General features: G+C 41.0%; 1 long non-coding RNA gene and 3 other non-coding genes across 6 annotated transcripts; all 4 read right to left on the bottom strand.

Moving 5' to 3' along the window:
- Positions 1-90: 90 nt before the first annotated feature.
- On the bottom strand, positions 91-10,052 carry LOC128832008 (uncharacterized). 3 transcript variants are annotated; one of them, XR_008443873.1, is made up of 7 exons: positions 9,950-10,052; positions 5,065-5,191; positions 4,402-4,512; positions 2,776-2,889; positions 2,017-2,106; positions 714-817; positions 91-457 (listed from the first exon to the last, which is right to left on the bottom strand). It is a non-coding gene; the product is annotated as an uncharacterized LOC128832008 (long non-coding RNA). The 3 variants fall into 3 exon arrangements; XR_008443871.1 differs by lacking the exon at positions 714-817; XR_008443872.1 differs by lacking the exons at positions 714-817; positions 9,950-10,052 and adding an exon at positions 9,884-9,907.
- On the bottom strand, positions 2,181-2,260 carry LOC128833295 (small nucleolar RNA SNORD87). Its single transcript, XR_008444183.1, has one exon. It is a non-coding gene; the product is annotated as a small nucleolar RNA SNORD87 (small nucleolar RNA).
- On the bottom strand, positions 2,968-3,048 carry LOC128833293 (small nucleolar RNA SNORD87). The gene has a single exon (XR_008444181.1). It is a non-coding gene; the product is annotated as a small nucleolar RNA SNORD87 (small nucleolar RNA).
- Positions 4,604-4,689, bottom strand: LOC128833290 (small nucleolar RNA SNORD87). Its single transcript, XR_008444180.1, has one exon. It is a non-coding gene; the product is annotated as a small nucleolar RNA SNORD87 (small nucleolar RNA).
- Positions 10,053-11,337: the final 1,285 nt, after the last annotated feature.

Raw genomic sequence — 11,337 nt, 5'->3', positions numbered from 1 at the left:
ATAGAATGTCACAAGTACTTCATAAAAACTGTACATGTGTATGTTTAAAAACATTTAGTATGTACAACTATATTTTTCATTCAGACACAATTAGAGGTATGATACCTATTTTATTATTTGTATGCCAGTAGCACCTAGAGGCCTTAAAGTGAAATTAGGGCCCATTGTTTGTATGGCACCTAATATGGACAGTCCCTGCATTGAAGAGCTCATACTCTAGTCTAAACAGACAGGGCTGGCTCCAGCTTTTTTGCCACCTCAAGTGGCAAAGGGGAAAAAAAAGTTGAAGGTCTCGCTGCCAAAGTGCCGCTGAAGACTGAAGAGGAGCGATTGAGCTGCCGCCGAAGGAACCATCGCCGAAATGCCACCACTGACCTGGATGTGCCACCCCAACAGACGGACTGCTGCCCCTTTCTATTGGCCATCCAGGAACCTGCTTTCTTTGCTAGTGCCAGCCCTGTAAACAAAAGAGACAAAGGAGAGGAGGGGGAACAGAGGTGTGAAGTAATTTGCCTACTGTCATACAGGTCAGGAATAAAACCCAGGTCTCTTGACTCCCTGTCCAGTGCCCCTAGCCAGTGCTGCCTCTTATAATTAGAATGACAAATTATTAGTCTATTAGTGAAAAAAGTCATCAAGACGAAAACAAACTCACTACCACATTTGACCACAAGAAGTTAATTAAATTTATGCTTTTTCAGGTCAGACCATACCTGTATGTACTGTACATGCCTATACTCCCGCAGATTCTTTGGTGCAGAAAGACAGAACACACTCATCTTTTCCCTGGTTCACAGGGCTGCTTCCCACAACATGCCTGAGAAGATGGGGTGAAGGGAATCAGTTTCAAACTCAGAAGGAATGAGAACTGAATTGTATGGATATAATTAAACAAAAATTGAAACAAATTATGCACCAAAGAGAAGTGAAATGTAGGTATGAGGATACTGCGTGAAACAGACTTTTCGCAGAAATAGTTACAGCAAGCAGCTGAGATGGATTTTCATTGCTGAAGCCCAAGTGGCCAGAAATATTGCAAGATTGAAGAAAATGACAAATATGGACACAATGTTGTTGAGGAAACTGGAAACAGATGTAATGTTGAGGAACTGGCTCAGATTAGTGAGCTTTTGATTTGATGTAAAAAAGGTTATTCATACAGAAGTGTGGAGTTGTTTCCAGCATGTTAATGCAAGGTTTTTTGTTTGTTTTTTTAATAAGTCTAAATTGGGTCTTTTGGGGATTACATAGCAGGCTATCCTCACTATGAAGGGAGGTAGCTATAACCGAGTAAACATTGTGCTTTTGGAAAGAAAAATGTCCTGCGATTGGAAGATTTTCTTGATAACAGATTAGTAATAGTAACTTGAATTTGCTTTTGAATTTTCCCTTTGCCTTTATAACAAGACTAAGTCAGCATCACACAATTTGTTAGTTTCAGGATCGTTTCTTGCAGACAGGGCTGCACTACAAAACCACCATCATATCTTACATGCTTATTGTCAGGCAAAGCAAAGGACAAGATCTGAATGGGTGTGAACACAATTACCCTCTTCACCCCTAGTGGTCCTCCTGTCAACTCAGGCTGGGATTAGGAAAGCTCATATTGCTACTGCCCACATTATGCCTGGCCTCTGGATAAAAAAACTCAAGCATTAGAGCAGTCAATCTAGCATCTTTTATGAGCAAAACATTTACCTTTAAAAGGCTGATTTAATACATTTGGGACAGTAGATTAAAAGTAACTGCTTTTAAATCAGAAATTGACAGTGTTACCATGTATTTTAGAGTTATGTTGAAGGCTGATATTAAGAATATATTTATCCATTCTCTCTTCCCCCTCCCCCAGCAATGTTGTTTAATTACAATAAAGAACCTGCTCTAGAAAAGGTTCTGATCAGTTTTCATTATATCAATTCAGATTGATAATCGCTTTAGGATCCAGTTAAAATATGAAAATATCAAAACAAAACAGAGATATGACAGAAAAATTAGCTCTTGAAACATTCAAAATACCTTGAAAACTGTATGACTTCTTGGTAGCTGCAAGTTAACTGCACATTAGACAACATATATTTAACACCACGGTTGATGTAAATTCTTGTTCTGAAAAGAAAAGGCATAAGAAATACACTTAAATTGGAGTCACAGTTTATGTGATCTAGCTAACTCAACATTAAGATGGCACATCAGACTCAGATGTTCTCTCCAGAAAGAATCAGCTGGGTAAACGGCAAAAGATAATCATCATTAGGCCATCAAAGCAACAGTCTGCCACCCAAGACTAAAACTAAGCTTATTAGTCGTCTCATGGACAATTATGAATATGGGGAAGAGGCTATCTTAATACAATTTAAGAGGTTCAGTTCCACAAAATTAGATCCTTTGTCCTTATTTAAACCTCTCTTTTCTCAAAGAAATATTAACATGATCACATGTAACCCAAATATTTGGAACTCAAAATGGTCTGGCTGACTTTGAAATCAACTATATTTTCCTTTTATATTCACATGAAAGTTTCTGAAATTAGTTTTAGGTTGGGCTGAATCTGAAAGATTGTTAAGCTTTTCAAAATGTTGAGTCCTCACCCAGAATGGTCAGAGGGTTATTTCCTCACAACTTTTTAAAGGACTGCTCTCCATGACTCATTTGTTGTGTTGGTTCACATATTTTAACCTAGACTTCTACCTACCTTAGCTGTGCTAGGTTTCATTCTTTTCAGCATAGAGATATATATAAAGGCATCACAAAAACAATACTCCCCCCGCCACTTACCTTAAGAGAATTCAACCAACATCTTGTTGGCTGCAAAGAGCAGAACAAAGTCAGGAAAATGGCATTTCTGAATGTGTCTGAGCTCAGCAAATCACATAACGAAGGTATTTCCCACTGAAAAAATTGCAGAAATAAAAATGTATAAAACTGATCACGCTGACAAACTAAGTTACTGAACTTATCCAAACCTTTACTGGCATCTCAGATTTGAACATATACATCACCATACATTCAGATGGGTAAACGGCAAAAGGAAATCATCATTATGCCAGTAACATCATGTTGTCTACGGTGCTGATTTAATGAAAGGTAGTTAATTTCAAGATGAGAACTTGTCTTCCTGCAGTATGTGTGGCATGATAATCTGGACAAGAACTATATTTCTGCAGTATGTCATTTTGCCACTGTGTAATGCATATATTTTAAAAGACTTGAATTTCAATTATTTTCTGCAATATAAAAGCACAAAGCTAGTACAATTTTTTGCCACCCATTCCAGTTTCCAACTTATCTTTTAGATTGCTATAACAGAAATAAAAAAGATCACTACAATGACAGGGGCTAGATAAAAATAGGAAGAGCTTCCCAGCTGCTGGCCTAATGAAACCCCTGACCACCAAGCCAGATCCTCAGTTGGTGTAAGCCAACATAGTTTCAGGGACATCATGGAAAAGCATCATGGACCAATTCTGTGCAGATTTTCACCAGATGAAGATTTGACTCTTACTGGATTCTGATTTCTGGTATTGATATAAAAAAAAGCAACAGACTCATTTTTATTACTTTACCAGTTGATAGGACATTTTGCTGGCTATACACAAAGTACATGGGTCTCGTAAAAACATTTGAAATAAACGTCACAACTGACTCAATTCTCACTATTTTAAATAAAATGTTCATATCAGAAACAATGAATTTGATCCACAGGCACTTTTTGGTTTATTCAGTGTTTGGCTGGCATTTCAGATACGTCAAAACAATCAGTTGGGTAAATGGCAAAAAGAAATTATGCCAACAAAGCAACTTCCTGTCTATGATGAGCATTTAATGCTATGAGACTAAAAGTAAGTATTTGATCACAAAGAAAATATTAATATAGTGACATCTCTTTAGAAGTATAAAATAAGCATCCTAGTACTACAAGTTAAGCCTGGCCTTCAAACGGCAGTTTAATTTTGCATCCACAAAATTAATCATGCTTTTTTCAGCAATTCATTTTAAGTGCAAAAGCAAGCCACAGTCTGAAGATCAGGTCCCACGTTAGTACATAAATCTCTTTACTAGAATTAAAGGTTCAGACTGCCTGTTAGCTTCAGAACCATTTAAGAAATGAGTTACCTCCACATTTTTAGTCACAAGTGTGGTAATTATACTTACTTGTCACCATGTGGACTCCACCAGTGTAGGATGGGGATGAATGGCCAGGTGAAGTGTAGCTATCTTTGCTCTCTGGTTTCTAAAGAGAACAGCTTGTATCTGAGTATTCTGGGATTTATTCTTTTTGTTCAGGAGAACCAGAGTGAATTCTGCTATCTGATTAATTTATTACTTGTTGAGAAGCTTATTGCATAGACAAATACTCTAGTATCTTAGTACTGAGATGCAAAAGAGAAGCATTTAAATTACCTCAGCAGTTCAGGTGAGAGCTGGCAGGCTTCAGGTAAGCAGCATTTGAAAGCCCATCTCACAATATAAGGATTTCTGGACAGAGCAACAAAATCTGAGGCCAATGCTCATCTGTGGTGTTTAGGAGAAAAAATAAATTAGAAATCCACACAGCCGACTGGATTCTACAAACTCCTCGTTATTTGGTTTACTTAACAGAAGTGCTGGCATCTCAGATTGAGAAATATACATCAACGAAATGACATTCAGTTGGGTAAACGGCAAAAAGGAAGTCATCATTATGCCAGTGAAACAACTTCTTATCTTTGATACAGTTATTACTGCATGGAAGAAGGCTAACTTCAAGCTATGAAAACACATGCCCCTGGGCACTTTGCCCAGCATCTCAGCCACTCAGGACAGTTTGCCAACACGTAGGTGTATATTTTACAGTAATTTGCATTTGTTAATGCAGAACACTCAGTCACATGAAAAATAGAACTAACAAGTAAGGGTTTTCCCACTGCCATCTTGCTTCTTTTGCCCCCTTCAAAATCAAAATGTTCAAAACCACAGTGACTTGGGTCTGGATTTAACAGAAAACACCTTCCTGGTTGCTAGCTTGCAGAAGCTCTCCAAGCACTGTGTATTTACAGTAAGAAAAAATCCCAACAATATACTCACAGCCTTATTTCTTTAACAGTTCATGTGACATCTTGCTGGTTACAAAGGAGTAGCATAGCAGAGTCGAGACAGGAAACTTGCAATACCATCAGAAACAAATACTAACTGCTGACTCTATCCTCATTACCTAAAAGAAAAAAGTTCCAGACATTTTGAACAGTTGACAGAAATGGAATTCTCATCATTCACTTGGAAAATGGGCCAAAAGGATTATTACATCAGTAAAGCAACACTGATCCCAGTGACAATTTAATATTAAACCATTTTCATGAAGCGAGTTCTGGGATAAGTTCAGTAAAATGTCACAATTTTTTAAGAGACAAAAAGCAGTTAAACAGAAGGCATTAATGTTGCCCATTAAAAGAATGTGTTGTGGGTAAGTCTATATATTTAAGCATGTTCCACTATGCAGAGTTATTGATTTTACAAGAGTATGATATTCCCAAGGAGTAGCCATTGCTTTTTTTTGTCCCGTTGGGTTTGACAAGTATGAAAGATGAACTAAGGTTAAAGGTTATATTTACCTCGCTTTGGGAGCACAGGTTTCCGTGTAAGCACAATGGCACATTCCCTGAAGGTTCAATTCAAGGTCAGAACTCTTACCAAGATTATGCTGCCTCTGAGACTACCAAACCAAGATCCCACTACAATGGAGTCCCAAGACAACTAATGCTCTTAAGTATGTCACTATACTATGGAAAGGGCATGGTCAGGACCACTGGACAACTCTCTAACTAAACTCCCCAGTGACAAAGGGGCAATTTATCATTAGAATTTGGACACCCAGCTGCTGATGAAAATGATTTATGAAGACATATCAACAGCAGTAAGGTTATTTAGCTGTCCAATTTATCATTATCTGGAACACTTGAAAGACTGAAAATAACTCAAAATAATCAATAAAAATGATTTGCCAATAGTAAATGTCTTCTATTGCCTAATGAAATCCAGCTCAATTTCACAGAACATATGCAAACTGTAGTAAAATAAACTAAGTGTCTTAAAGCAAGTCTCAAATAAGAAATCAGCGATTTCATTTGCAATCAAACAAAGCAGTTTGTTCAAAATAAAGTGTTAGCGCAACTATAATCACATTTGATTAGTCTCAGAAATGGTGGGAGATGTCATTATGAGGAGGGCATAATAGGAAATTACCTCTGTTCATTTCCACTAGAAACTCTATCCTTTCAAATCAGAGTGTATATAAAACATGTTGGCAGGTCATCTACCCCATTTTTTATTTTTAAAGTGCAAATTACATTCACTCCATTTTTAAAGTTGTGTCAAGATTAGAATTTAAGTTTAGTTAAAATTACATACTTCCTGGTTTCTCTGCCAGAGATACTGTACAAGGTCCCAGAGGTCTGAAAGAAGTAGCTGATTTCTAAACTCTCATTTTCACTGTAATTGTCAATACTTGTGGAATTACACGTTCAAAGAGAAACCAAGAAACCTGTAGCTCATCTCTCAGGACTTTAACATTATATTTTAAAAAGTACTTTTCCAATTTATAAAACCATCACATCAACTTTCTTCTCTTTTAGAACCCCACAAGTAGCAGAATTTCTGAAATTATATTTGCATACCATAAAATGAAAACAAGTTGGTTATCTGTATAACATTTGTTAGAATTGAGGGTTCCTTTCTCTCCCAATGCTAGCAAGGTCCCCAGCAAACAAGGCAAATATGGCTATTTGGGGTGTATGCCCCCAGGTCTTATTCAGAATTGTACTGCTGTCAACTTTTTGTGCCTAGCACAATGGGATCCAACCTCACTGTGGTCTTTAGGTGCTACTGCAATTTAAATATTTATTAATAAACTTAATGTGATGAGGGAGTATGGTACCTTTTTTAAATAAACCCATGTGATCTTTTATAATCCTTTTGTTTAAGAATTTGAAGATCTTCTCACTCAATATTTGTTCTCTCATTATAGGAAAGTATACTGGGTGCTTATGTGAAATATTGAGGGCAGTTTACTAGTTAGTTTGAAAGCCAATTTCCAACAAATTAGGTTTGTATTAATTCATTTTCCCCATGACTTGTAGATATTTTTGCTTTACAATTTATCCTTAAAGCAATAGTACTGTACACTATTTAGTCTCCTTTGTAGTCAGGGGATTTAACAAGTTGGCTTTGATTTTCTGCCCAAATCAGATTTCTAATTCAAAGTAATAGAACAAAGGATTGTTCTTGAAATACTTACTCTTATTGCTTGGTACTCCTGATCTGAGACAACAGATGTTTGCAAACATTTAACTTTGTTTCCTATTCTACTTTTCCGTATTCATATTTTAAAATACCACTAAGCGGTAGCATTACAAAAATGATGTGGGTCACTGAAAAATATTGCACAGCTACACCAAAATTGGTTTGCTAAACAGTAATCTATCTCACCCAAGTTAAACTTGCTTAGCTGATACTATAACCATCAGGGCCTGGAGTTTGTGATTTTTTCTTTAACTTCAAAGTAACCCTGAGGGGAAAAAAACCCCATTTTAAGTGATCAGAAGATTGTTTTATGCCAAACCATCCAAATTAATACATTGAGCTACAGACTTCATCTACATACAACTAAGATATGTCCACACTAGAAACGCTGCAGCAGCATTGCTGTAGTGTAGACATGTACTACAGTTTCAGATGGGGTTCGTCTGCCGCTGTAGTAAATCCACTGCTCAAGGGACGCTAGCTCAATGGAAGAATTCATCTATCAACCTAGTGGTGTTTACCACAGGGCTTAGGTCAGCTTAACTACATTGCACAGGGTGTGAAATTTTTCACAGCCCCCTGAGCAATATAGTTAAACCAGCCTGACTCTGTAGTGTCGAACAGCTCTGAATCAGTTAAAAATAACATGTTCAGTTAAACCAGGGAAAGTCTATGTGTAGACAAAGCTGCAATGACACTAGACAGTGGGTAGATATTTCCAGTATGAAGAGCTCTGAACAGCTGCATATTAATACAAAGTTAGAAGCACATCAAGATGGACTACAGGAGAGAGGTGTACACCTCTCCTGGCATTGTTTTTCCTATGGGTATGTCCACACTACAGAGACTATGCCAACATAGCCCCATAGTGTAGATGCAACCTACAGTGACGTTTTTTCTGTTGCTATAGGAACACTGCCTCCCTAAATATTAGCTAGATTGACAGAAGTACTCATCCATCAACCTAGCTGCATCTATACTGAGGAGTATATCAGCAGAGGTACATCAGTGAGGGATGTGACCAAGCCTATGAGAGCTATAGTAGAAATTTTCTTAATGCAAGCTTGAATATTATAGAAAACAGCAAGATCTACAAGGAGTTTCTATATTGACAAACTCCCCTAGTGTAGAACTAGCTTATACTGACAATAATTCTTTTGCAGGTTATCTTATACCAGTTCCCAAAACAAAATGAACTATACTGGCAAAATAGCTTTCTGCCAGTAGAACTGTCTACACCAGAATGTTGTCAGCACAGCTATGTTGGCCACGTGTGTAAAAAAGTCTCACACATCCAACTGACATTTCTATGCCAGCAAAGCTTAAGTATAGACCAAGTCTAGAATCTACAAATTCTCTGTGGTGACTAAATAGTCGGTCAGCTGTTACTGTACCAATACTTTCTAGCAGCAGTTCTCTCTTATTTGTCTTTTAGTTTCTGAGATATTAGGATGCACTTGCATCATGTTTTTAAGCTTGTCTCTGTAACCAATAGGGCTAGAAACTAAGGCTTCTCTATATGGGAAAGTTATACCGGTATGATACAGGGTGTGAATTTAGACTGCTATACTCCCTGTGTGGACACACTTATTCCAGTTAGGTTACTTTATGGACATTCTTATTCCAGTATGAATGCATTTATGTATTTTAACCTATTGTAGGTTACTTTGAGAGCAATTAAGCAAAGGCAAAAAAGCCAACATTATTGAGGGCTAAGTGCCCACACAGGGAGTTACATTGGTGTAATTATAGAAGTTTAACCACACTGGCACATTATAGTGATATAATTGGCAATGTCTTCTCTGTAGAGAGAAGCATGAAACTTCTTGCCGCCAGCAACCGCGTATGAAAGAAAACTATCAACTAGTGTGAGTCTTGTAATGGAATTGCCAGAGTGACAATTAACAATGAGTCCATTTAAGTTTTTGTTTGGAATCCAGTAGGAGGCTCTCAGAGCTAACAGTGCTTTCCACGTCCAAGAGCTCAGAGGCATATCCAGGGCATCTATGCTTCACCCAGGGCTGGAAACTACTCTCTGGGCTCTGCAACACTCAGGTTCTAGGGAGACAGTCTCAGTGGCCTCAAAGTACATTAGCAGCTTGCCAGAAACATGCAGGAGCTGGCTAGTTGGCCACAGGGCTGTTGTTGTGACACACACCAACTGCCTCACCAAGGCACTCGCGCCAACTCTGCACCCAACCACCTTAATGAGTGCTTACACAACAAGCACAGACAGATCCCCCAATCCCTCCTCCCACACTAGAGCCATAGAATATCAGGGTCAGAAGGGACCTCAGGAGAACATCTAGTCCAACCCCCGAGATGTCCTGATTTTATAGGGACAGTCCTGATTTTGGGGGCTTTTTCTATATAGGCTCCTATTACCCCCCACCCCCATCCCAATTTTTCACATTTGCTGTCTGGTCACCCTATTCCACACACACCCATCCCCACACACCCAGACCGCCCATCCCTGCTTTCGCCCCCCCAGCCTCCCCTAAACCCCTCCTTCCACACATACCCACCCTACACGCACACCCATGCAACCCACCAGAGAACTCCCTCCCCGCAGCACAGACCTCGCCCCTCCAATCCGCCCCGCACAGACCTCTCCGACCCACAGGATCCCCTCAGCCCAGACCGCCAGTCCGTCCCTGCTCCCCCAGCCCCGCACCTCGTGGGCCGCTGACCGCTCTCCAGCTGCCTCTCGTGCACCCGCGAAAGGAACGGAAGGAGGAACTGTATTCTCCCCAGTTAAAACGAGCCCAGAAAGAGCCACGTGACAAACACCGCTTCCGTTCGCCCCACGTGACCGGAAGTATGGCAGAACGCCAACCTCTGTGTTGCTCCGCAGTATCCTGAACCGGTCCCACTAAAGTAATGGGAACTGGAGGTCAGAGATGCGCCTGCGCAGTGCCGGGCTCCGCCCCTCCCCTAGCTACAGACTCTGCGCATGCGCAGCCGCGACGGTGCAATACCACTCACACACACGTTGACTACGCATAGGCATAGGCAAGGCCGGCCAGGTGGGCGGGGTCAGCCCGTGACCGTTAAACGTGCGGCGGGCGCTGAATCCCCGCGTGGCTCCTCGGAGTATGCAGCCCTGTCTCGTGCCCCGCGTGGGGATTTGGGGAGCTCTGTGTTGTCATTAAGCCTTAGGCCGGCTGTGCGGGCGCCTCGCCGAGCAGCGCAGGCCGCGAGAGTCCCACCCAGGAGCGGCTCGGGCAGGCTACCGTCGAGCCAGCTGCCAGCGCGGGGGACGGTCCTTCCAGCCTGCTGCTGCCGCCCAGCTGCCCTCAGGCGCCCTAGGCCGGCGTGGGCGTCTGATAGTTTGACACGGAGCCACCAGGAGCGCGCACACAGCGGCTGCCTAGGCTGCGGACAGGACCAGGCCCTTGGGGAAGCTGTAGGCAAGTCACGTACAAATAAAGGGAGCGGGGATTAAAAATTCACCCTGACACGTGTACTGCAGCCACTGCCTCATCCTTCAAATTACTGGGGCGGGTGCAGTTGTAGGCTACTCTGTTATCCCAGGGCGTTGTCCCATACCTTTGGCTGAATTACTGAAGGAATCACCTTTCTGCAGAAACAACAAGGAGTCTGGTGGCACCTTAAAGACTAACAGATATATTTGGGCATAAGCTTTTGTGGGTAAAAACCTCACTTCTTTGGATATTTTTACCCACAAAAGCTTATGCCCAAATGTATCTGTCAGTCTTTAAGGTGCCACCTAGGGTGACCAGACGTCCCGATTTTATCGGGACTGTCCCGATATTTCCTTGTTTGTCCCGCTTCCCGACCGACGTGCCGTCGGGACACTGGACAAAAAAGGAAATGCGCCGTAGCCTGGAGCCCAGAAGTGCTCGCAGCCCCCCTTCCCCTACGTCCCGATATTTGACTTGGGTGCTCTGGTCACCCTAGTGCCACCAGACTCCTTGTTGTTTTTGTAGATACAGACTAACACTGCTACCCCCTGATACTTGACACCTTCTGCAAAGATGTACTACTAATTGTGTCTCATGCTAGCTCTGTTTATTGACAATCTAGAGAAGAAACTAGCAG

Source organism: Malaclemys terrapin, chromosome 2 (genome assembly GCF_027887155.1).
Source record: "Malaclemys terrapin pileata isolate rMalTer1 chromosome 2, rMalTer1.hap1, whole genome shotgun sequence".
Taxonomy (NCBI): Eukaryota; Metazoa; Chordata; order Testudines; family Emydidae; genus Malaclemys; species Malaclemys terrapin.
This window is presented reverse-complemented; position numbering and strand designations above follow the sequence as displayed.